Genomic DNA, 27,230 nt, shown 5'->3' on the forward strand with positions numbered 1-27,230 from the left:
GCAGGCACTATGTTTCGGCGTGGCTTAGGATGGAGCCAGGTTATTGCAGGTTGCACTTGGGGAGGGTGGTCAAAGCTCACTAGCCTTCCGCCTTTTCCACCTTTGGTCCATTAAAGCCCGTGGCCCTGAAAGATTTAGTAAGATACGGGGTCCCCCTGCCCCAACTCCTCCTCTAACCGTGGTAATCAAAGCTCCCAAAATGAGTATTTCTTTTTTCACTTTTCTTTCTTTTTTTCTTGGCTTCTGAGAGTAGATCTGGCTAGATACCCCAGGCTGGGTTCAAACTTGAGGCGATCTTCCCGCTTCTGCCTACAGAGTACTGGTATTCGCATCGCATCCATTTTAAAATGTGCCCAGACCCTGGTAAGTAAGCACTTAGCTGGGTCCACAGATTTTTTTTTTTTCCCCTCCTCTCTCCAGCAGTAAACGCAGGGCCACCGAACGCAAAGCAAGGAAACGCACATTTCCCTGTCTGAGAGCTAGAAAATAATTTACAAGCCCCAGGCGGAAAGCATCCCTTAAGGCTGACTAGGAGCTGTGAAAGGTCCAGAGAAAGATCCGATCGGCCCCACGAGCTTATCCACGGTGGTCCCCCAAGACAACCCAAGGCGTGGGGAACAGAGCCACGAACTTTGACCCTCGCGCAGCGCTAACAAGGCTGACCGCACCCGAAGAGGGCCATGGCTAACCCAAGAGAGCTTCCGCGTTTGGGAAAGCCCCGCCCACCAGGACCCGCCCACCACCAGCTCCGCCAATCCCCTGGATCCATCGACCGCTCGGGCTTCCCAGGCACGGTCAATCGAACGCCTAGATGCGGCCTGGCCCCCGAGAGCGGCGAGCAGGGAAGGTCAGTAGAGAACCTATCAGAGCCTGGCTGGGGGCGGAGCCGAGGGGCGGGGTCGAGTGGGGGCGGGGCGCGCTCCGCGCAGTCGGGTGCGATTGGTCACCCCTGGCGGAGCCGCACCTCGGACAGCAGCAGCGGCGGCGGCAGCCTAGGGTCCTGCGTGGAGAGTGGGGCGCGACGGGGACTCGCGGGCGGAGGCTGCGCGTGGGGATCCAGCACGCGAAGACCCAGCGCGAGAGCGACTCCGGGCACGAGTGAGAGGAGGAGGAGGAGGCGGCGGCGCCGGGGCCGCGGGTGACAGCGCTGAGGTGAGAGCGCGGGCGCCAGAGTGACAGCCCGAGTCCCCGGCGCAGCGGCCGCGAGCATCCCGGGAGCAGAGTTGCTAGCGGTTCTGCCAGTGCGCCGGGGGTGGGGGGGACCGGGAAGGACCGGGTCGTGGAGTGAGGAGGGGACCCCGAGAGGGACCGCGAAGAGTGAGAGGACCGGGACAGGGACAGGGACGGCGGGAAAGACTGGGTCGCGGAGTGAGGAGGGGACCCAGAGAGGGATCGCGAAGAGTGAGAGGACCGGGATAGGGACAGGGACGGCGGGGTGAAGAGTGAACTCCGAGAGGGACTGCGTGTGAGCGAGGGGACCCGGAGAGAGATGGGGAAAGCAGGATGAGGAGGGGACCGAGAAATACCGCGGGAGAGCAAGGGGACCCCAAGACAGGACAGGGCAATGGGATTAACGAGGCGACTTGAAGAGGGACTCGGGCCGTGGGATAAGCGAGAGAACCCAGGAGGGACTTGCGACGATGGGGTGAGGGAGCTGAGGAGATCCGCCCCAGATGGGCCGGTGGGAAAAGCAGACGGGACCCAGGGAGGGACACTCAGAGGGACTGGGACTGCAGACTGAGCAGGTTGACTTGAGAGAACCCAGGCAGCGGAATGAAGGAAGGGGACCCTAGAGGGACAGAGACAGAAAATAAGCAAAGGAGACTTCAGGGGAGGCGAGGGCAGTAGTTCTGAAACTATGCTCTTGCGGTGGGTGTGAAGAGGACCTCAGGAAGGCTTAGGGAAGCTGAGTGGAGGGAGGGGTCCCCAAAAGGAGCCAAGACAGACCAGACGGGTGTGGGCTGAGGGACCCAGAGCAGGGACAGACAGCACTGAGAGTCCAAGAAGAGCGGGTGAGTGAGGTACCAGAGACGAGCTTGCGGGGGCAGCGTGAACTTGGGTTTTCTGGCCTCGCAGCCAGGCACCTGGGGAAAAGCACCGGCAGCCTGAGCCCGGTGGCATTGAGTAGGCACAGCAGCAATGCTGACACCTGGACGATACCGATGCTACTCCACTTCTAAGAACCTGAGGTCTCCCTCTGAGGGTTGAGTTCCTGGACGCTGGAAGGGGGATCATGTGCTGGGCCCGGGAGTGAAAGACATGGATCCCAAGGGCTGGCCGAGGGCTAGCTAGAAGATTTGTAGAGATTACACCAGCGTCTCACCTCTTCTAAACAGCAGGCTGGCTTCCCAACTCTTCCCTTAAAGTTCGACTTGGGGGTTCCTTGATGACACATCTGGGGCAAAACCAGAGGGGTTTGCTCCCCCATTCACCCCATCCCAAGTAGTTGGAGGGAGGGATAATTTAGAAGAGCCTTGGGTTAATTAGGATGTTAATTTTGATGCTCTTAAAGCACCGGATTGTTGTTTGTTTGTTTGTTTGTTTCAGTTTGGGCTTTTCTTCACTCCACAAGGAGTTAAGAAACGTTTTTCCCATTTGGCAGCCTGGCCCTATCAGTGTTTACAGTGCACACGTAGGAGAGCCAGAGCAGGTTTGTAGTTAGGGCTGTTTAACTTCGATGTGTTAGACATGGTTGGAAGGTCACCCTCAATTTTCAAAACAGTTGCTGGGGCCAATAAATGAATGGCGCTTTCTAGGCAAGCTGAGGGGCCAGGCATGTGTAATCAAAGTAGACACTGTAAGTCTCTCTCAAGGCCCGACAGAGCTGAGGCAAAAGAAGGGGAGAGGGAGGCTAGCCTTCTACTCTGATGCAAGTGAAAAGACCCGTGACCCCAGTGCCAGCAGATACTGACATGGCCCCAACCCCCTCTGGATGCTCCCCCAATACACTTGTTTGATCATCAACTTTATACTTGAAGATTTTAAGGAATCATGACAGGTTTTGTTTGTTTGGGTTTTTTTTTCCAGTTATTTTGGGGAGAGAGTGGCGTTTACAAAACAATGAGCTTTCATTGTGACATTTTTATGTATGGCTTGAATTTCCGATTTTTAAAATCCTTTTCTCTATCTCTAATGTTGTTGCCCCTCCGTTCCGTCGCTGTTTGGTTCATTTTAGAAAGTTAAGAAATGATGAGCCGGGCGTGGTGGCGCACGCCTTTAATCCCAGCACTCAGGAGGCAGAGGCAGGCAGATTTCTGAGTTCGCGGCCAGCCTGGTCTACAAAGTGAGTTCCAGGACAGCTAGAGCTATACAGAGAAACCCTGTCTCGAAAAACTAAAAAAAAAAAAAAAAAAAAAAAAAAAGATGATTTTAGGGAAATAATGGAGGATGTAACTAATATTCCATTTCTGTTGCTTCGATGTCCCCTCTGTGTCAGGTTTAGAGTGTGTGGCGTTTGAAACCCTTAAAGTGGGCATGAGAGCCAGACTCAGAATGCTGAGACAGGATAATTTTGAGTTAGAGGCTAGCCTGGGCTACATGGTACCAAGCTAGCCTGGGCTCTGAGACTCTGTCTCAAAAGACTGAAGAAATGTTTTGCTTGTGTTTAGCACTAGACAGCTGCACCAAAACTATACTGTATTATTCCTAGTAGACACAATGTAGGGTTGGGCTAACAAGCCCAAAGCCCTGGCTGGGCTTGGTCCCCAGAACAACAGCCCAGATCTGCTGTTGATTTGTTTAGGTGCAGAAGAGAGTGACCTTCCCACTGAGCGACACTGCCAGCCTCGATGTCATTTCTGTCCAAGCCCAATGACTCTGAAATGGTTTTCGGCAGGGGTAATAGTAAATGAAGGGTTTGCTCTGATAACGAACGGGCTCTGCCTTAAGGCAGCTCTGATGCTGTGCAGGGCCAGGTGTGATGCTGGAAATCCCACCACTAGGAATCCCACCCACTCAGAATCCACCTGCTAGAGATCCTTCTCTCTGAAACGCAAGTGATACTAAGAACAGGACCAGCTCAGCAACCACAGGTTTTTTGTTTTTCTGGGTTTGTTTTGTTTTGTTTTGTTTTTCCAGAATTCAAGGATGAACTAAAGTTAGGTGGGGTGGAATGGAGGGTGGGGTGAAGGATGGGGGTGAGGGTAGAGGACTAAGCCAGTTAACTCCTGTGTCTATTCATCCTGGGGGTAAGGCATGAGGGACGTGAGGTTCTCTGAGTGGGAAAGCCCAGCCCCAGCCTTTTCAGGAAGTTCTAGAAGTGTCTGACCGTGAAAATGTTTTCTCCTATCTCGCAAGCTCACTTCTGACCGATGTGAACGGTCATATCTAAAGACAAAACAATAAATGTATTTCCTTGTATGAGAAGGAAGTACCCTGCTCCTCTCCTGAGTCACCGCCTAGGCAGCCAAGACAGCCACTTTGTGCTATGGCGGTGCTGAGCCAGGGATGGTGGAGACAAGACGAGGGGAGTAAAATTCTTACTGATAAGAGGAGTCCATAGCGTTCTTCCCTGGGGGAGGGGGGTGCGTGAGAGGGGAGGGATGTGTATGAGATCTTGATATAAACATATCAACAGGAGACTTTGTCTCCTGTTGAAAAATTCCGTCGACAAGAGATTCAGATGAGCACTGGCGTGTTCTTCACCTTAGTCTCAGGCTAGCAGGAGCCCAGGAAACCTAATAACCCATTTTCGCTTTCCTTACTGCTTGGGTCCGGTACAGTCGATCCACTGTATTCTCAGAGGCTGCCTGGCCATCTAGTGTGGCCTAACAGGCTAGCCAACCTGAGCTCACCAGCATTCATAAACGCATGGGTCTTCTGTAGATCGGGGTGTAGGAGCGGAGCAGGGGCTGGGACGCAGGCCGATCACCAAGTCTAACCTGCATGCATGTGTGACATACAGATGCATTTCCCCTTCAGAACGCTCTCCCAGTTTAAATTTCTTTACTCTCTTCCAAATAGACAGACAGACAGACAGACAGACAGACAGACACACACACACACACACACACACACACATATACACGTACACACAGACTGGGAGGGTTTGTATATACTCAGCCCAGAGAGTGGCACTATGAGGAGGTGTGGTCTTGTTGGAGTGGGTGTGGCCCTGTTAGAGTGGGTGTGGCCTTGTCGGAGTGGGTGTGGCCTTGTTGGAGTAGGTGTGTCACTGTGGGTGTGGGCTTTAAGACCCTCATCCTAGCTGCCTGGAAGCCAATCTTCTCTTAGTGGCCTTTAGAACAAGATGTAGAACTCTCTGCACCTTCAGCTCCATGCCAGCCTGGACGCTGCCATACTCCCGCCTTGATGATAATGGACTGAACCTCTGAACCTGTAAGCCAGCCCCAATTAAATGTTGTCCTTCTAAGAGTTGCCTTGGTCATGGCATCTGTTCACAGCAGTAAAACCCTGACTAAGACACGGACACATATAGGCAAACACATAGACAGACATACAGGCACACAGTGACACATATGCACATACACAGAGGCACACACATACACACAAACACACAAAAGAGGAAAGGTCCTGTCTTAACATGTTTTGGGAATTCCTAAGAAAGAATTTTTCAATATGTTCTTCCTTCAGGGAGAAAATGCCTGTCAAACACCATAGTTTTCGAGTTTTTCGGGGGGCGGGTGGATTTAGGCCTGGATGACTTAACTTGTGGTGGGCTAGCCTTATCACACATTGAATTAGCTGCTTTCCTGTGATATGTTTAGCTCTCAGCCCATGGACTACTCTGTGCCTGAGTCCATCACCAGGGGTACTGTCTGCTGACCTCTCACCGCCATCAAGAAAGGGAAACTGAGTCCACCTTCAGTGCTTTATTTGAATATCATAATTAATGAATGAAATATTAATTGGAAAAGTTCGACTCCAGAGTCTTCCACTATTTTGAAGGAAACCTTTTATTCTGAGACCCTATAGTACACACTCGTTTTTAATTTTTTATTTATCCGTTTATCTACTGTGTGTATGTTTAGGCTCGTGTGTATGTGGAGGTCAGAGGTAAACTTGCAGGCATTGGTTCTCTTCTTCCATCACGTGGGGTCCGGGGATAAACCTGCATGTGTGCCCTGTGCCTGTGAAGGACAGCAGAGGACATTTAGATGCCCTGGAACTCGAGGTAGAGATGGTTGTGAGCCAGTTTTAGATGCTGGGAACTGAATCTGGGTCCTCTGCAAGAACAGCCAGTGCTCTTAACCACTCAGCCATTATCTCCAACACTGCCAGCCCTGGCTTTATGGTCCTGTGTCACTGGCATTATGTCCATGCAAACAAGGGCGATGGTAGTTCAGATCCATCTTGCTCCTCCGCCACAGTAGATTCCACCAATTAAAGCAGAAAGCTTCCTTAAGTAAACAAATAACTTAATTGATCTCGGCAGAAAACACACTACACAGCATCATAGTTCGTGGCCAACTTTCAGTTCTGTTGAGAATATAAGCCTTTTAAATTTGTTTTAATTTAGTTTTTAATGTTTAGAGTAAATTTATTTATTCTTTGACCACTTCGTAAGACTATACAATATATCGTGATCATATCCTGCCCATTACACTCTCCAGTCACCCTCCACCTGTGTCCCTCCCATCTTCAGGTCTGTGCGCCCCTCCACTACCCCCACACTCATGCATGCGTGTGTTTGTGATCCACCCAGTGTGCAGGTAGCTGCATTGAGTTCAGAGCACAATGGCCCTGTCAAGCCCAGGAGGTACCACCTCACAGCCCTGCCCCATCCACCTCACAGCCCCGCCTCATCTTCCTCACAGCCCCGCCCTGTCCACCTCACAGCCATGCACATTTTCCCTCATAGCCCCACCCCATCTTCCTCACAGTCCTGCCCCATCCACCTTTTAGCCACACCCCTTCTACCTCACAGCCACGCCCATTTTCCCCTCACAGCCTGTCCCTTCCCCTTATAGCCACGCCCATCCACTGCACAGCTCTGCCTCATCTTCCTCACAGCCCTGCCTCATCTTCCTCATAGCACCACCCTGTCCACCTCACAGCCACTCCCCTTCTACCTCACAGCCATGCACATTTTCCCTCGTAGCCCCACCCAATCTTTCTCACAGCTCCGCCCCATCCTCACAGTCCTACCCCATCCTCACAGCCCTGCCCCATCCACCTCACAGCCCTGCCCCATCCACCTCACAGCCCTGCCCCATCCACCTCACAGTCCTGCCCCATCCACCTCACAGTCCTGCCCCATCCACCTCACAGTCCTGCCCATTCTTCCTCACAGTCCTGCCCAATCTTCACAGCCCCGCCCTGTCCACCTCACAGCTCCGCCCTGTCCACCTCCCAGCTCTGCCCCATCCTCACAGCCCCGCCCTGTCCACCTCACAGCTCCGCCCCATCATCACAGCCCCGCCCTGTTCACCTCACAGCTCCGCCCCATCCTTACAGCCCCGCCCTGTTCACCTCACAGCTCCGCCCCATCCTCACAGCCCTGCCCTGTCCACCTCACAGCCCTGCCCCATCTGCCTCACAGTCCTGGCCTTTCTTCCTCACAGTCCTGCCCCATCTTCACAGCCCCGCCCTGTCCACCTCACAGCTCCGCCCCATCCTCACAGCCCCGCCCTGTCCACCTCACAGCTCCGCCCCATCCTCACAGCCCCGCCCTTCCTCTAGCCCTCACATGCTTTCAGCTCCCTTTTCTTCAGTGCCCCTGGAGCCTTCAGAGACCTGGTGGGTGCAGTTGATACACATGTCCATTTCAGGGCAGAGCACCCACCCGTCACTTAGCGTCAGTACTGTGCCTGGTGGTGAGTCTGCTCATTCACTGCCACCCACTGCAGAAAGAAGCACTAACCATGGAAATAAACGCGAGATTTTGTTTTTGGAATGTGTAAGTACATGTATTTTATTATTATGTTGATTTAGATGGTGAGGCACAAATTCAGGACCTCAAACATACCAGGCGAGTGCCCTGTCAGGGAGCTAAAGCTCCTCTACAGATATTTTCAAAAACTATATCGACATCTTTTTTAAGTGGTCTGGGTCAAGATTTAATGGTAGAGATAGAAAGTTAAAAGGGGCTCTGTGAAACTATGTTTTTTGGTTTGGTTTGGTTTGGTTTTTGTTTGTTTGAGACAGGGTTTCTCTGTGTAGCCCTGGTTGTCCTGGAACTCACTCTGTAGACCAGGCTGGCCTCGAACTCAGAAATCTGCCTGCCTCTGCCTCCCAAGCGCTGGGATTAAAGGTGTGCGCCACTACTGCCCAGCGAAACGATGTTTTTATTGTCTCTGAAAAAAAAAGTATTTTTCTGGTTTTGGTTTGGTTTTGTGATAGGGTCTTACTCTATTAGGCCAGGCTGACCTTGAACTCTCAACAGTCTCTCATCTCAGCTTCCCAAGTTCTAGGATTACAGGCATGAGCCACTATGCCTGGCTTGCAAAATTCATCCGGCCTTTGTATGCTAGGTCCCCATTTCCATGTTTTTCACTGTCTGGCCTGTGAGCTGAGGAAGTGGATGGGCAACCTGGACAAGGCAGGCATCACTCTGCGTTGCACACACACACACACACCCCTCCGGGGGCAAGTGTGAACCACGCGGTAGGAAGTGTGCTCACTATGTGTGCATAAGAATGAGGAAGTGAATTGGTGATCCTCAAATGAGTAGGTCATATTTATGTCTCCTTTCTGGTCCTGGAGGGCTAGAGCTCATCAGAAGTATCCGAAGAGGTGGGCGGGTGGGGGAGGGGGGTTGGGCAGCTATCAAGATGTCTCCTCAGTCTGTTGGAGCACTTGCCTCTAACCCTGATGACTAGAGATCAATCTATGCACTTCATGGATGGGTGGGAAGAGAGAAATGACTGCAAAGCTGTCTTCTAAGCTCCACACGTGTGTGCCACGTGTGCTCACATGCAGAAGCATGCACACACACAATAATAATACACGAAGTCAGGGCAGAGCTGGGGGTAGATATGGCAAGATACATTGTTTACGTGTATGAAATTGTCAGAGAGGAAATTCAGGCTCTTCTGTGGGCTGGACAGATGGCTCAGCAGTTAAGAGTGTGCCCTGTTCTTGAAGAAGACCCAGATTCAGTTCCCAGCGTCCAGATCAGATGGTTCATAACATCCTGTAACTCTAGCATCCAGTAACTCTGTTCTCCTCCAGTACACACTTAAAAATAGTACTTTTTTAAAAGATGGCCTTTCAAAATAAATAGTTTTTAATAAAGGCTGTGGAGAAAGATGGGATTCCCTCGGACAACAGAACAAAATGTCAGCATTCTGTTGCTTGACACTCCGGAGGAAGGAAATCTTAGACTCAGAAAGACTCAAACCCCTTCTTTGGCTTCATGACTGTGCCACCACCTGCCTGGCCCTAAGGAAGTTAGTGGCATTGAAAGCATTGAAAGTGTCACATTTCTTCATCAATAGGAGTATATAGTTCTCCAGGCTCTTGGAATGAATGAATGAATGAATGAATGAAGAGCCCCTCCCCCCCCGCCCCCCCCCCCGTTAACTACCAAGCAGGGTCAGAAACACATTGCTCAGTCAGCAGCATCGGTTGCTTCCTTTAACCCCTTGAAGCCCATTTCTGTAGCTGGACTCTCACGAATCATTTGTTCAATTGCATGACAGCCAACTCCAGAAAGAACAAGGAGTCGAACTTGCACATAGGGAGAACGAAGCTCTAAGAAAGTCAGTGACTCCTTCCCAAGATCATGCAGACAATAGCCAGCTTGATCCAGATGGGCTCAATCAGTTCCTTTCTTTTATTTTTTTATTTATTTTTTCTGTGCTGGAAACTGAGGCAGGAGCTCTACTTCTGGACTGGCTTTTCATATGGAAGCCCTCCACACTCTCCCTCTATGCTTCTGTCCGCTTGTATGCCTGTGGGCCTCTCTGCACTGAGCCATCTCTCCAGCCTCCGGTCTCAACCTTCCAATATGCACAGGTAATCTCTGACTTCCTTAGAGCAGGATTCTGGTCTTCTCCCCCCAGTCAGAGCCGCAGATCAATCTCCTGGCGGATTTAACAACGTGTTCTTGGGTTTGGGCGCCCCGTTTTTTCCATACATTTATTTTGTGTGCCTGTGGAGGTCAGAGGACAATGGTGGGAGTTGGTTCTTAACTCTCTCCTAAGCCTGCTCGCCTACCTGCTGGCCATACGCTTCCTGCCTTGCTGCAGGCTCATCTTTGCCCCTGCCTTTCCAATGCTCCTCAGCCTCCAGGCTCTTCTGTTTTGTTTCTGTGTTGTACTGGGGCTGGGCCCAGGGCTATGCACGAGCTGGACCACTTGTGAGACCCCTGACTACCCTCATTGCTTCTCTTCTCTTCTCTTGAATTCCCAAAGTGCTTGTATAGGCATCCCTTGTTCTAGAATATTCTGATAGTCCATTCCAGGGTTTACACTTCCCTTCTTCATAGATGGCCATCCATCTTCCTGATTTTAGAAAGACGATCTCTTGTATTTCTAACCTTGCAATGGATATCTTGGTTGTTATTGAGTTGTATCAAATTGTAATACTTTAGATTCAAACTAGTACTTAAGTGTTGTTATGCAGAGAGTTGCAGAATGCAGCTGTCACCGCAGGTGATGCTAACAGGAACAGTTCCCAAGGGAAGACATAGTCTACCCCTGAGCATGAGATTTACAAATTCTGCCATCAGGCACCCAGGACTTGGAAACACCCATGGTCTTTGTCAACATTTCACTTTGACTCTCTTGGTTTTTCCAGACTGTGTCTCCCTGGCTGGCCCGGGACTCTCTCTGTAAACCAGCCTGGCCTCGAACTCAGAGATCTGTCTACCTCTGCCTCCCGAGTTCACTCTGACTGTTAAAGCTGGGAGGCTCTGGTACTTTGTCTCCTTGGGTGGTGTTTTTATTATCTGGGTGTTTTGGAGTTTTGTTCTGCTTTCTCTGGGTCTCATCAACAAATAAAGTAAGATTCTCAGGTTGGAGAGAAGGGTCGGTCTGCAAACTGCTCTCAAGAACCTGAGTCTGGATCCTTCGCATCCAATTAAAGTAGGTGCGGGCTGCTGAGACAGCTTGGCGGGGACAGAACCCTGCCACCTTCCCTTGGGGTGCCTGTGCTGGGAGGCGAGAGCTGACACTCATAATCTGTCCTCTGACTCATGGTTTGTCATGTGTGCTCATAGGCACACACACATAGCCACCCACATATATTTGAAGTAAATAAAAATATAATTTAAAAAAATTCCCTTTTTAAATTTTAATTTAAATAAAAAAATTATGAGCCCGGATGTTTTGCTTGCATGCATGTATGTATGTGGACTGCATGCATGCAGTGACTGAGGGGGCCAGAAGAGGGCGTCAGATACTCCGGAACTGGAGTTAGAGACAGTTGACAGCTGTCACATAGATGCCAGGAAACATATCCTGGCCCTCTGCAAGAGCAACATGTACTCTAAACCATTTCTCTAACATCCTACAAAAAAAGCCAGATGTGGGGCTGGCGAGATGGCTCAGCGGGTAAGAGCACCGACTGCTCTTCTGAAGGTCCTGAGTTCAAATCCCAGCAACCACATGGTGGCTCACAACCATCTGTAATGAGATCTGATGCCCTCTTATGGAGTGTCTGAAGACAGCTACAGTGTACTTACATATAATAAATAAATAAAAGCCAGATGTGGTGGGGACACATCTGTAATCTTGGTACTGTGGAGGTGGAAGCAGGTAGATTGGGGTTTCCTGGCCTATTTAGCGGAATGGATGAGCAACAGGTGCCATGAGAGACAGTGTCTCCAAAGAGGTGGAGAGTGGGTGAGGAAGACACTGGCATCAGTGCAACTCTGGCTTCCACATGCAAGCACTTACAGGCTTACCCAGAAATTCATGCCCATGCACCGCACACACACATACACACACATGCACACACACACACACACACACACACACACACACACACGTGCAGATGCATGCATGCACGCATGCGCCCACGCACACGTACACTCACATCCATACTCACCCACGCGCTCACACGTACACGCGCTCACACGTGTGCACACACACACACACATGCATGCATGCCCCCCCACGCGCTTCTCTGTTACGTGCAACAGAAGGTGGTGGTGGAATCAGTCAGGAACGCGTCACACCCCCAGTCTTCCAAACCAAAGGCCTTTCCTTTCTGGAATGATCACTTGCTAGCTGAGCACAAACTTGGGGTGGGTTGGTCCCCACCTTTCCAACCGAAGTCTTCTCTGCAGCACTTGCTAACTTCTGCCAGGGAAACAAACCGTTCTGTTTGTTCCGATCAACGTAAATCCCTCCCCTGGCATTCAGGGTCCACAGAGACAGTCTTGTTTGACTCAGCGGTATCACCCAACTAGTTGTTGAGTGAATAGTTTGTCGAGTGACTAATAGAAATCTGGCTTGAGCAAGTTCTCCAATTGGTCGGCTCTAAGAGTTTTCGTTATTTTTGAGCATAAGGAAGCAAGAACCCTGAGGAAGGAGAACACGGTTTGGAAGCGGGCTGGTGTCGGTTTTCCTCGCTGGAGTTTAGGTTTGTCTTCTGGGTTAGACTGGGGCTTCTCTACTTTTGACCGTAGAAACCGAGAAAGAAGAACGCATCTTAGGCAGGAGAAAAATATATGAAAACCGATCGTTGTGAGGTAACCTCTCTGATGCCCGTGTCACCTCCTTAGGCAACTTAAAAGCCACAGTAATCATGCGTCCCAGTTCTGGGGCATTAGTCCCTGTGGGGACTTTTCATTAGGTCTCCATTGGTTATGATATTGGTGCTGCAAACCGGTCAACTCGAACTCCTTATGTTAACAGAGGGGTGTTATCAGCTCTCTGCATGTATGAGTCATTCGTTGCCTTTGAAGCGCATTTTTAAGCCTGATTTACAATTACTGTGCACTGTCCACCTCCAGTGTGTATTTGAAATACCAAGGACAGGCAAGCCCTCACTACCGCCTACCGGGTTCCGAAAAGGTTTCTGTCTCGTTTTCCACTGTCTCCCCGTGTAAGCCAGGCTGGCCTTGAACCTGCCATCTTCCCAACTTAGCCTCCCCAGTACGGGGCTTACTGGCAAGAGGCGCCAAGCCTGAAAAGTCTTCATAGACTTGGGTGGCAGCCTGAGTACGGTGCTCTTTGTGGTGAACAGCAAGTGCTGTCAGCTGGCCCAGTTGCCATCCTAGAGCCTCCAGTCTCTACCGCGTGGAACTTCTCTTTCCCATTTGTATATAACCCCACCTCCCCCAAATCCCAGACTCTGTCCTGTTCATCACAATATACTGGTGCCAAGAACCATGTTTTGAATGGAGGAGCGGTTCTCAGGCTTCCTAGTATTGTGCCCCTTTAACACAGTTCCTCATGTCGTGGTCACTCCCAACCAGAAAATTATCTCATTGCTACTTCATTACCGTAATTTCGAATAATGTTAATATTGATATTAATATTAATTACATACATTAATATAAATTATTAGTGTTATATTCATGTTAATACTGTTAATGTGGATATGCAGGACTTCCGATATGTGACACCCCCTCCCTCCAAGAGGTCGCTCCCCACAGGTTGGGAACCACTAAAATAGAGCAGGTGACTTGGCGTGGACACTGAATCAGAGCCTAGGGCCTCACCTCCCACTGAACTGACTCTTCAGCTCTCCGTTTCCTTTGTAAAGATGTGGGCTTTTAAATTTATTTATGTGTCAGTGCACGTGTAGGCATGTGCCCAGGGAAGCCGGCTTTGGATCCCTTGGAACTAGAGTTGCAGGCATCCATGAACCACTGGATGTGGTGCTGGGATCCAAACCCCAGACTCCGGCCTGCTGCCGAGCTGCAGTCCCTCTTAACCGTGGTGCCTTCTTCTCATCTTCTCCTTCCACAGCCCTCGAACTCACTCTGAAGCCCAGACAGGACTTGAACTGGGAATCACCCCGTTTCGTTCCTCCCTTCCTTGCCATTCACCCACTAGGACAGGCTCAGTCACGGTCAGTTTTAGAGAAAGCATAAAAACCTGTTGACATAAGCTGTGTCTTTGAATCCCAGTCGTCACTAGTGCCTAATGAACCTTTCTGGGTGGCTCTCAGGTTGAACCCAGGGTGGTAGTGTCCTAGATCCTAGATGTTCCTGGTGATGGTAGTGCCAGTCTTCTTCAATCTCCTTCAGGTGATCACTAGTTCAGGGGCGGGGGCAGAGAGAGAGAGAGAGAGAGAGAGAGAGAGAGAGAGAGAGAAAGACTGGCACCACCCAGAGGCACATGCACCTGCAAGGGCCAATGGGCGCCAGAACAGGAAGTAGCGCAGGCAGGCTGCTGGGCCCTGATAGCACCGTGGGGCGCGCTCCTCACGCGTCTCCAGCTGAAGTTCCTCATAAGGATTTCATGGGGCTTCTTGCAGACCTCCCGTAGATTTGAAGACGCTGTAGGTTTGAAGAATAAAATGTGAAGACCGCCCGACTGCTCTTGGTTCTCGAGGACGGTGAGTGTCTCCTAACAGGGCGTGTCCCTCGAAAGCACCCAGAGCTCCTAGGCAGAGAGAGAGGGTAGCGATGTTTTTCTGGAGACCAGTAGCCCGGCCTGGTGTGGCCTGGCCTGGCATTTACACGTTACTGCAGCAGCAGGCGTTGACTGAAGAGTGTCATAGATTTTTATTTATTTTTTAACATGGTGTTTGTTTAGCTAGCGCCTGTTTGTTCTCTCTGGTGGGAACTGAGAGTGGAGGGGTTGAGCGATACTGGGGGTACTGGAAACTTGTTTCAGAACATTCCTTCCCCGAATGTCAAAAATGCAGAGCCCTGTAAAGTGCTCTTGGGGCTCCCGGCCTGGCCAGGAAGTGCTGCTCGAGTCTCACTTGAGTCTCCGTTAAGAACTTCCTTTCTCAGGATGAAGGCGCTTGACAGCCTAGTGGCGGGTGTCCTTGTCACTGAAGCTGATCTCAGCGTTATCTTTCCTGTGAGCCAGAGGCAGTCTTTCAGAGAAACTCTCTTCTCAGGCCTATTGGCTGCTGGCGGGGCAAGATTACATTTAAAGTCTCTAGCCTGTCAGCTTGGACATGGAAGGGCCCCGAGTTCAGAAGGTCCGCTGTGAGTAAGCGTCTATGGCTTGTGAATTTTACGTTGACTGTCTCACTCTAAAGCAACTCACGCTGACACACCCTTCACACACACAGGAACCACTTAAACTTCCTGAATTTCACGTGAGCACTCGGGGCCTTCCCTCACCGTCCAGCTGAGAGGCATAAAGTTGAGAGCCGTCGAACCCACTCGAGAGGCTTAATTAGGGGTTTGATGTCGTTGAGCGTCCAGGCTTCTGGAAACTTAGAGTTTTTCATTTTCCCTCTTTCTCTGGATGAGTAAGGCCAGGGTCAGGCTGCCAACCGAGCGGCCTGATCTGGCAGAAGAGCCCTTGAAGCCAACACAAACGTGCTAGCCGTCACCTACTTAAAGGTGGATGCAGCCCACCTTCATGGAGGAACATGCCCAGGCTAAGCGACACAGCGTGACCCAGCGTCCTTGCCAGACCTGAGCAGTATCCCTTCCTATAGTCCTTATCTCAAAGGATGGGGAAATGGGCCCAAGAGAAGCGGCTTCCCACATGTGAGTCCAACCTTAGAGACACAAAGATCAAAGGGTTGGGCCACGTTTACTTTGTTTTGCCGTTTTGTTTTGTTTTGTTTTGTTTTTGAAATCATTTTAGTGACTAGGATTAGTTACTTACTAAAGGAGAAGAAAAAAATACCTTAGCCATGAGGTCATTAATTTTCGGGACAACTCTGAGTCCGTAAAATAAAGTCAGATGACTCAAGCAAGGAGGTAACTTTTATTTTTTTATTAACTTTACATCCCGCTCACTGCCCCTCCTCCCAGTCACCCCCTCCACTAGTCTTCCCCCTCCCCTTCTCCTCTGAGAGAGTGAAGGCCCCCCAGTATCTCCACCCCCACCCCTGCGTCATCAACTTTGTGGGGCTAGGTGCATCATCTCCCACAGAGGCAGACAAGGCGGCCCAGCTAGAAGAATGTAACTCAGGGACAGACAGACAACAGCTTTTGGCACAGCCACCCCCCCACCTCCAGTTGTTTGGGACCCACATGAAGACCAAGTTGTACATCGGCTACATATGTGGGAGGAGGAGGGGTGGGGGGATAGGCCTAGCCTATGTATGCATTTTGGTTAATGGTTTAGTCTCAGAGCCCCAAGAGTTGTGGGGGCGGAGGTAACTTTTAATTGACAGCCTGCTACTTTGTATGTTAAAGTTAGTCTAAGTAATTCTCCCAGGGAAAGCTGCTTTTGTGTCTCCTCAGCTTTTATCAGCTCTGCTAGGCGGTGGGAACAAGGATGGAGGGGATTGTGTGGGCTGACGGTCAGCCCTGGACAAACTCAAGCGTCTGCCACGTCTGATGTGTAAATCCATTGTTGTCATGTTGCGTAGGGAGGCATCGATCCTTCAAGATGTGTGTGGTGGATACTGTCGGGGGCAGGCAGGGGGTCTATCTAAAGAAAAGGTCTATCTAAAGAAAAGAAGAAATTAAAATGTTCAGATAACCTTTGAAATATGGTGCCAAAGTGTGTGGGGGGCGGGGGAGGAAGACAGACAGACAGACAGACAGACACACACACACACACACACACACATTATGAATTGCAGCCTCTCAGAGAGCCTCCAGCATGAGCTGAATGTAGATTTCAGTACAGAGGTGTCCTGATCAGAGCTGGGAGCACGGAGAGGAAGTGGGCGGGGCCTCACCGACAGACAGATGACTGCAGATCTTAATTGAGTGTGTGTGTGTGGGGGGGTGGGGGTGGAAGTCACTGGCCGCATCCCATCCATCTGTGCCTGTTGATTTAACCAGCGGCTGCACTTTGTGGGTCCCATCCAGATGACAAGGCTCAGAGTAGGCTGACAGACACGGCATGTGCTGACCCTTCTCTCTGGTTTCCCATGGTCACAGTCCTTATCTCTGGTCTGTAAAGATGACATTGGACCCCTTTCATGCAAGGCCACATGTTGGCAGGGGCGGGGGGTGGGGGGGGACAGCTTCACAGTGAGATGTTATGTTTCCTGTTTTAATTATTACAGAGTTAGTTTTCGAGGACATCCCTATGTATTGGAACCATCACATGAAATGTTAAGTCAAAACCCAAAAAAGAAAAAAAAAAGTCCTGTGAAGGGGTCTGAAGTTGTAGGCAGTTCTGGGTCAGCCCTGGTGGCGACATAGAAAGGAAGCTCTGCAGAGGAAGCGTGATAATCTAGGCCCAGGTTCTTAAAAAATGCAAAGGCAAGTTATTTTTTTAGAGATGTCTTAGAAATGTATGTATACATACACATATAATGTACATATGTGTATATATAATTCATGCACACACTATAAATACACATACACACACACACACACACACACACACCTGCTAACCTCACAGAAGCAAGTTCCTCAAACTAGAAAATGGGCATTGCTCAGAGTACCCACCTCCCAAGATCCGTGAGGAGAATAAATGAGATGTCTGTGAAGCCCAAAGTTGATCATATATCATGGGAAGAGCCTGTGACTGATATCTGGCAGCCGTATTCGTTCTTGCTGCTTTGGGGTAACACAGGTACCATTCACAGCTTTACCAGAAAATTATATATATATATATATATATATATATAAAATTTTCTGGTAAAGCTGATATATATATATATGAAAATCATATATATATATGAAAATAATATATATATGAAAATCATATATATATATATATATATATATATATATATATATATATATCACCAAGAGGTCTCTTAAAGCCAAGCTGCATTTGCCCACAGGTTATCCAGCCCCTGGGACAGTCCCAGGAAATGCTTTCTAAAGCCGTCTGCCTGCCCTCCACTGGCTGAGAGCATCTGTCTTTCATGTGTACCCTCTGACCCTGGTGTGTGTGTGTGGGGGGGGGGTGCGCGCGTGTTCTGCCAAATGCCAGTAAGCCCCTGTCACCAGTACGGTCCCACCCACCTTGGGCAACAGTTCAGGGAGTCAGAGAATCTGCTGCTGGTGTTCTTGGTTCTTAGCGGCTGACCCCTGCGCCATGGCTCCGGCTCAGCCCTTCTGCATCACTCTCGGTCTTAGTCTTGTATTTTTGGGCTTGGCACAGGAACGTGTCTGCCATCTCTCACCCTGTCACCCCACGCACCTGCTAGCCCCCTCCCCCCAGGCCTTGCTATCTCAGATTGAAAACGGACATGGACGTGGAGATGGGACCCCCTGGTCTTACCCATGTTCTCACGTGCTCCACGTGCTCCACGTGCTACCTTGGCCAGTCAGGTGGGGAGAAGCTGGGGAGGCTGCAGAATTGGCTGTAGATTTAGTAATTATTAGTCAAATGATTTTTCAGTCCAACAAATTCAGTGTTAACCCTATTTCTCCCTTTGTCCACCCACTGAAAATTTCCCTCCATTTGGTAGAACTCAGAAGAGCCACAGGGAGAACAAAGTATGGGTTTATTTTCGAAGTATTTATGTGCTCCTGTGTGTGCATGTGTGCATATTCGTATGAGGGTATGAAGTTAAGGGTAAGTGTCGGGGGGGGGGGACAAAAGGGGTTTTGTTGAGATTCTCTTTAGCAGACCCAGAAGATAACAAAGATATTTTTGGGTTGGCTTGGTTTCAGTGTCTTACTGTCGCTATCCGGGGATTGCGGTCCTCTAAGGAGTCGGTGAACTTAGATGCGTCGAAGACAGGATGAGCAGAGTTCCCTGAGATGGCAACTAAGCAGACATGACGTAGGGAGATACTAAGATTAGACTGACTAAACCATGAAACTGTATTCAGCTTTGCTAAGGCTATGTAGCCCCTGTGGACATAGTCCCGACACTTGAAAGTCTACAGCTCTACCTGTAGCACAATCCTCTTGTCTCCTGCTTCTGTATTCTTCTATGTCTCCCTTGTATATGGAAGCCCCTACTTAGACTTTCTCAATACTGCTATAAAAAATTAAACTATTCCCTGCGTCCCATTCGGACTCAGTCCCCTGTGTCTTCATTCATGGGTCACTGTAGCTGCCTCTCTCCATCCTGGTCTCTCACCCACCCACCCTCCCCAGCTCATCACCAACAACCTTTTCGCTCCTTTGCTTTTTGGTTGTTATTTGAGACAGGGTCTCACTGTGTGTAGGCCAGGCTGGCCTTGAGCACTCCATCTTCTAGCTGGGTCTCTCCAGCCCTTGGGTTGGAGGCATACACTGCCACGCCCTGCTGCACAGCCTTCTTCCAACGCCACTTCCAGCACTGAACTCTGCATGCTGGGCCTCTGAGGTTCTCCACGCCCTTGCTAATCTGTCCCCAGAGTGTTTCTCCAGCCTTACTTCCTCTGTTCTTGGGCGGGCGGGAGGTCCCTCCTGCTCCTTTGCAGTCAGTCAGATGTTCCAAGCTCGGCCCCAGTGCCAGTGCTTGTTATTTCACCAAACGTATCTCTAGCTCTCAGACCTTACGTTCTCTTCAAGGCCCAGTGTCGCGCTCACCTCCTGCTTGTCTTTTCCCTGCCCATGTCTGCTGTCTTTTTGCTGAGCCAGGGTTTCATGTAGCTCAACCCGATGGCTCCCTGGGTCATCAAAGCTGGCCTTGAATTCTCCCGCCTCTACCTCCTAAGCACTAGGATTTCCTGCGAGATCTTTTTACATAGTCCGGGCCAGCTTAGAACTCCTCGTATGTAGTCTTTGAACTCCCAGAGATCCACCTGCCTCTACCTCCTGTGTGCTGGGAGTTTAAAGGCGTGTGCCACCACCAGGCTTGGCTTCCAGGTGGTATTTAATGTATCAAACCAAAGAACAAAACTGTGTGCCCACATCACGCGCTCTCGTAGACTCCAGCACTGGACAGTCACTAACTTTCTGTTTGATTCTGGACATTTCATTATGTGTGGGGTCGGACCCCATGTGGCGCTGTGTGAGTCTGTGAGAGCCCTCCGCTTTGCATGATATTTTCTAGACGCATCCGTGTTGTAGTAGCATGTGCCACCTGGGTCAATACTCCATTCCCTTTTAAGACCAGCAGTGCATGCCGGTGACACTGTCTCCTGTGTGTTCATCAGTTGATGGGCACTTGAGGTGTTTCCATTGCTGATTGTAACATTGATGTGAGCATCACATATGCATTGGTGTGTGTGTGTGTGTGTGAATGTGTCTGTACATGTTTGTGTGTGTATATGTGTGTTTGTATATGTGTGTATGAATGTGTGTGTATATGTTTGTGTACGTGTTTGTGTGTGTGTGTGTGTGTGTGTGTGTGTGCACGCGCGTGCGTGCACTTCCTGGCTTTGGAGTTACAGACAATTGTGAGCGCTGGAATTCAGGAGAGCACGAAGCACTCGTTATGGCTAAAGCTGTCTCTCTGGCCTCCATCTATACATTTTCATATGAGCATATGTTTTCAATTCTTTGGGGTATGTACCTAGGAGTGCGATTGCTCATAATTGTTTTTGTAAAGTAATAGAAATGAAAATTCCTTAAAAATCATCTCTCTTAATTATTCCACACACATACAGAAAATATTGTTTATTTAGTTAGTTGGTCTCCTGGATCTTTTCATCAGAAGCGAGACAGATAAAAAACTTCAGCTTGTGTCCTGGACAGATGGTCCTTCATTCTGAGTGAATGGTCCCAGTTGCCTGCCACCATGAGAACACTGTGCAGAAGGCATGCCTAAGCGTCGTCGCATTGCCAGTCACAAGGAATGAAGTTAAGGAGTGGCCATGTCATTTAAAGGGTAGATGCCACCAGGAAGTTGTCAGGGTGCTTCTTTACACACCGTGGCGGTGGAATCTGCACGAAGTCCCAAAGGCTGGCCAGCTTTTCATCAGGTGTGGCAGGACATGATCAATGCGTGCTCAGCCCAGTTCAGAGGGTGGGAACAAAGCCGGGGACTTAGGGACAGTGGGGAATCAAAGGCTTTTTGAATCACATAGCAAGAAGTTTGAACTCTGAACCAGAGATAGTGGGGAGCCATTTAAGCCATTTGAATAGGAGAGACCAATGCAATCAGAGCCTTTGAAGGAGCACTCCCCAGCTGGTCTGTGGAGTGACTTCAAGGAAGAAAGATTGGGAACGAGAATCTGGACTTGGGTTCTGGAGCGAGGACGGCCTCACTGGAAGAGAAGAAGAGCAGCCCGGGGGGAGAGTGAGAAGAGGGAGTCCAGAGGGAAGGGAAGTTGTTCAGCACACAGTCCTGTGTGGAAGGATGGGGCGGGTAGCCTCCTCCCAGACAACAGGGCCCCTGGGAGGAAGCAAGCAGAGCCAGAGAGAAGGGCCTGCCCAGAGGGTTCCAAAAGCTGAGACCTGAGGAGAATCCTCCGGACGGGGAGATGAGCAGGTTGGAGCTCAGTTACTGGGAACATATTCCTGTCAGGGAAGGCCCCTCCCTCAGCAGGGACAAATTGGCTTGAGGTAGACCAAGCGAAGCAGGGTGGGTAGACAGTGGTGGAAGGCAATGAGGGGTGAACAGTGATGCGCAGGTCGCAGGGGAAGAAGGGATTCAGGGGCTGTTTGTGGCCCTGGCTGAGAGGTGGCTAACCTGAAGAAAGGGGATGGGGGTAGGGAGGGAGCAACTGGGGAGCTGAGGAAGCTCATAGCCTGTGGACTCCAGGGGTGTGGATGACATTAGGAGTAGTTAGAAGGAGCGGACTGATATGAGGCCCTTGAGACGCTTGGAGAGTGAAGTGGTCCCCTCCTAGGTAACAAGGACACAGAGCTTCCCTTAATCCTTCAAATGTGTTTTCTTCCCCATAGCACAGCAGCCATGTGGTGCAACTGTACAAGCAGCTAGCCCCTGTCTGCACTCGGTGTATTGAATACTTGTAATCGTGGAAAGACAACCGTAGTTATCCTCTTTAAAAATTTAGTTCCTAAACCCTCAGCTTCGCAGTCTCATACTGACGTTTTGCTTCCCCTAAAAGGTGTCCCAGAATGACAGTATTTCGTGTTTTCCATAGGTCGTGTGAGTGGAATTAAAGGCAGGTGGTCCGAATGAACAGTCCCGGGTGACCGGCACCATGCGGGTGTAGCGTAGAGTTCAGCAGGCATCCACAGTGACTTTTATTTGGGGGGCACTGGGACTTGACAGTAATAACACTCGAATCTGCCCCAGAGTCATGGTGACCAGATGTCACTTGGAACTGTCAAGTCTCTGTCTTTTGATGTTCTAAAGATAGTGCCTTGTCAGTCTTATGGGGGGGGGGGGTCCCGTCAAGAAGGCTCCGTGAATGAGCAGACATGGAAGCTGAACCGACCTTCCCTCTTTCCAGCCAAATGGTGGCAGTCTCTAACCCAACCTAGTTCTCATACACCATCTCTTAAAGTCAGGGTCTCACTGTGCAGTCCTGGCGAGCCCAGAACTGGTAATGTGAAATTCGTCAGTCTCTGCCTCCCCCTGACCTGCTGGTGGCCAGGCCTTATAAGCAATACGTTGCCTTTGCTATGATCAATGGGCTGAATTTGTAAGTAATCACAAGATACAAATTACATCCTATCCCGGGTGTACTGCATATAACACTCCAGACTCCGTTACAGTTTTTAAAGTAGGAACTAGGGTGGCCAATGTCATGTAGCTTTTTTACCTTAGTGTATATCAGCAGACACTCCTTTTTTTGTCATAAACATATGTCTTCGGTCTCATTCCCAAGCCTGCACTGTTGCACGGATAATCATGTTAGCTTTTTAAAGTCTTTATTGTTACAAATGTTGAAAAGAGCTCTTTGGGCTCTCTGTCTCTCCCTTTCTTCTCTTCCCTTTTCCTTCCTCACTTCCACACCATACACACACACACACACACAAAACACATGCCACACATACACCCTCCTACACCCCACACATACAGCACAGGTACACCCTGCACATACACATAACACGTGCGCACACATACACACACACCACACACCCTGCACATACACATACTACACACACACATATACACACACACCACACACCCTGCACATATACATACTACACACACACACACACACACACACACCACCACCATCACCAATAATTCTATGTGCAGAAAGATTCCCAGCAGTTCAACCCCCAAGAGCTTGATTTCCAGAAATATGGACTGGGGGAGCAGCAGCATTACACTGCGTCCTGAGAGGGACTCGCTCACTTCCTGGCTGTGCCTCTCCCCCCCCNCCCCCCCGTGTGTCCCACCAGAAATTCGAGCCAGGGCCTCACAGTTCCTTCAAGCTTCTAGGATTGGAAAGGGTGTGGCCCTGTCTATCTCCCTAGACACATGGCTCTTCTTCTCCACCTCCATCTGACCCAGACAAGTTCTGGCCACACTTCTTCCCAAACTGTACGGCCACTCTTCCTTCCTCATACCCCTGCCTGGTCTATTTTCACTCAGGTTTTACATTCAGAGCTCTTTGCTGTAGCCTCTCTAATGTGTAACTAAGAAAGGAGGTCTGTCCAAAGGAACCAGTTCCTAATTAGTGACTATTTCTTGCCTATATGGTCGTACTTCAGTATCTTTAATCTAAAATATATATTAGATAATATATGCATATGTATATAATATATGCACCTAGTTATATATAATCATTTATATATATTTATATATTATATGCATTATTTATTTATACACATGTATATAATTATATATTTACATATACATAATATATATTATTTATACATGCACATATATGTATGATGATAGATATGTATGTATGTGTGTGTGTTGCCTACATACATCTCTGCACCCTCACAATGTGCCTAGTGTTAAGAGGCGGTCAGAAAAGATATCAGATCCCTTTGAACTGGAGTTACAGGTGCTTGTGATCCACTCTGCGGGTGCTGGGACCTGAACCTAGGTCCTCTCAGAGAGCAGCCAGTGCTCATCACCAGCAGCTCTCAACCTGTGCGCCATCCCATCAGACACTTACACTACGATTCATAACAGTAGCAAAACTACAGTGACAGCGTAGCGGCGAACAGCGTGAGGACCGGTACTGAAGGGTCACAGCGCGAGGAAGGGCGAGAACTGCTGCTCTCCAGCCTCTTATAAATATTTGTTTCTCTGCGGGCAGACACATGCAGAGGTCAGAGGTCAACTTGCAGGAGCCGTTTCTCTCCTTCTACTGTGTAGGTCCTGTAGTTTGAACTCAGGTTGCTGAGCAAGCTTGGCCACAAGCCCCCTTTACCTGCTGAGCCACCTCGCTGGCCCAATTTGATTTTCAGTTTCAAGTTTCTGTCCTGATCTGATCACGCAATAGGCGTATTTCCATTCAGGCATCTAAGTAGAAACTGCTTCCAGATAGTAGCCCTGGCTGTGCGCGGGGCGTCTTCTAGCATTTTCCTCAATGGCTAGGAGCTGACTAAGCCTCAGAAGCGGGCTGAGGATCCTCAGCTGGCTAATACCTTGAGAAATCAGATTAGCAGTCTGATTACTCTGGTCAAGGTGAGGGGGTGAGTGGGCATTAAGGAGAGGCCTGGGTGCTGAGGTTGCATGTTGTTGTGTGACACCGAGGACACATGTTGTCCCGTGACGCTGAGGACACATATGGTTGTGTGACATAATAGAGCAGACCCCAAGTTTTGAAAGAGCAAGGCAGAGATGCAGTGTGGACCCTGAGGGCTGCTGTTCCAACAGCCACAGTGCCCCCTGCAGCCTCAATGGCATCCGCACCGACTGTTTGGGGCTGATGTTGCAGCTCAGGCAGCCTGTGACCAAAACCTCCTTCCACTGGGTTCCGTCATGAATAGGGGCAGGAAGAGCATGTGTAGTTAGTTACAAGACATGGCTGGGCAGGTGTGCTGATGCCCGTCTTTAGTCCCCACACTCGCAGACAGGCAGGTCTCCGCGAGTTCGAGGCCAGCCTGGTCTACGGAGTGAGGTCTAAACCAACAAGGTGTCATTGTGTCACGTTTCACATTTTTAACCATGTGGTGGAGTGCTCCTGCCAGGGGCCCATCTCTTGCTTGGTGTGCCCATCCCACCAAATATGAGGATGCTGCTGCTGTGCCTAAGGGGCAGGTGATGATGGCGGACACGTTAAAATGTGGTACTCAGGTAACATCCGTGCTTTGCCATGAGAATATGACAAGTCGGGTCTGTCATCGCTGCACAGGGTTCCGCTGGGTCCGCTGGGTCACATTTGCCCTTTACCCACGTTCACGCCGCTGCCAAATGACCAGGATAGTTGGCTGTGGGTTGGATAAGTCAAGGGGAAAGTTTGGATGGGACACTAGGACACAGCGCAGTGAGTACAGGAAGACTCACAAGGGACGTCACTGCACCGTCAAGATGAACTGGGGCCAAGTCATGTGTCTGTTTTGATTTTCCAAACCAAACTAATTGCACAGTGGTCTCATGCGGTGACACCCTCATACCATAGTCTTGTCACACAAACATGGGCTCGTGCCTGTACCCAATAACCAATACTGTAATGGTAATGCTTTTGTAGCATCTAAATATTTATGGGGGGCTGGAAGTGTACAAGTGTTACGGAGGTTAGAGGACAGCTCTGGGGAGTTAGTTCTTACCCTCCACCTGTGAGCTCCGGGGACTTAGCTCTGTGCCTCTGGCTTGGCAGCAGGCATCTTTCCCCTTTCAACCGTCTAGCCAGCCCCACCGCGGTCCTCTGGTCCTCTGAGCATCCCACCATCACCAGGCAGAGGGTAGAAGATGCTGATTCTGAACACAAAGAGGATCTCATCTCCACCTCTTATAATACTTCTGAGAACAAGATGCACCTGCCTGACTACCTTCTCCTGTGAGCACAGGGTTGGCTGCAGGAGGGACAAAGTGGCCCTCTGAGCCCCTAGGAGATACCTGGCCTCCGTCTTGCTGAGTATGGCCAGAGATCACCAGTGTAAGGTGGTTCTTTGCAACTAGTTTGGAGGTTAGGAGTCATTAGTGACCCAGCACCCCAAATGTTGATGCACAGACATCTGGTGTCACCTGATATGGGGCAGGAGTGGGTCAGCTGGCCCAGGCTCCTTTGTGGCCCTTCCCCATGGGAATGAGGGTCACCTGCCATTGTCTTTCTGCCTTTCTCAACCTTGACCCAGAGAGCAGACTTTGTTCTCTGTTGCTGGTTGGTGGTTCAGGGATGCAGGTCTTTCTCATACCCCAGACTGGCACATAACACTCACGATACAGAATCCTAGGACGCTCAATACCACATTGGTCTCTTGGGTGCATGTGTAAGTGTATCCCACGGTGCCAATGTGGATGTCAGGGGACAACCTGTAGGAGATGGCTCTCTTCTTGTTATCCTGTGGGTCCCAGGGATCAAACTTAAGCCATCGTATTTGGTGGCGAGTGCCTTTTCCCACGGAGCCACCTCTTGGGTCCACTGGTTGACAGTCAACAGTGCTGACGATGATGGGGGTTCAGTCGAGGATCTGTCACGTCACAGCCTTGTGGAGTTTCGGTCACCAGGAATGTCTGCTATCGAGGAAACTTTCTTAGCATAAACAAGGACAGAAGGAAATTTAAAACTGTGTGATTTGGATTTTGGTTTTGTTTAAAAACAAAACAAAAAACAGCACAGAAAACGATGAGCTTTGTTGCAGAAATGATTTAATCCCAACCTGGCATTTCTTCCCCGACTTGGACTATTTAGTTCCCGGATAAAACACACACACAGCCTTTATATTTACGGTAACCTTTAAACAGCACTAGAGCTGGGCAGCTGCCTACCCTCTATGCTGTTAGAATCTACTCTCCTATCCTAACCCGGAGTTATTACTTACTGTGCTTCATCTGGGCTGCTCTGAACTCCAGCTGGCCACCCTCAGGGCCATGTTTTCACCTAACCCATCGCTTCTTCCTTCTTCCTCTCTCGTGGTTCTCCTCCAACCCCAAGCCGAGGGGGAATCCTAAACCCCACCTGTCTCTTCTACCCAGCTATTGGCTCTTCGCATCTTTATTTACCAATCAGAACTAACTTGGGGACAGGGTCACTTAGCAACTTCGCACTATCAGCTCTGGGGCGGCCAGTCCTGGGGCCCAGTATGAGCAGCGTTAGAATACAAGCAGTACCAGGCCAGCCCACCGAAAGCTTCCGAACCCCTTGCCCTTTCTTTCTCGCCAGCAGATAGCACACGATGGGAGAGGGCTCCACCTCTAAGCTTTGTCTTGAGTCCCTTTTTTTTTTTTTTTTTTTTTTTTGTTTTTTTTTTTTTTTTTATTTTGTCTTTTTATAACTTTGAGACCTCTCAGTAAGCAACTCAGAGATGCCCCAAACTTGAGATTCCCTCACCCTGGTGTCTCACATAGCTGGGGTTACAACCTGCACCCTTGGGCTTCAGTGCTGTTCGTTGAGCAGGAGTG

General features: G+C 49.8%; 1 protein-coding gene across 3 annotated transcripts in view; it reads left to right on the forward strand.

The window, feature by feature from the left end:
• Window positions 1-965: 965 nt before the first annotated feature.
• Window positions 966-27,230, forward strand: part of Taok3 (TAO kinase 3) — a 147,030-nt gene continuing 120,765 nt past the window's right edge. For 2 of the 3 annotated variants that reach the window (XM_029533599.1, XM_029533600.1), the window contains exon 1: window positions 966-1,152. The gene's annotated coding sequence lies outside the window, so the exon portion shown is untranslated. Of the gene's footprint in view, window positions 1,153-14,237; window positions 14,416-27,230 lie in introns of those variants that run through there. The other variant, XM_021187253.2, reaches the window with a different exon arrangement.

Source organism: Mus pahari, chromosome 23 (genome assembly GCF_900095145.1).
Source record: "Mus pahari chromosome 23, PAHARI_EIJ_v1.1, whole genome shotgun sequence".
Lineage (NCBI taxonomy): Eukaryota > Metazoa > Chordata > Mammalia > Rodentia > Muridae > Mus > Mus pahari.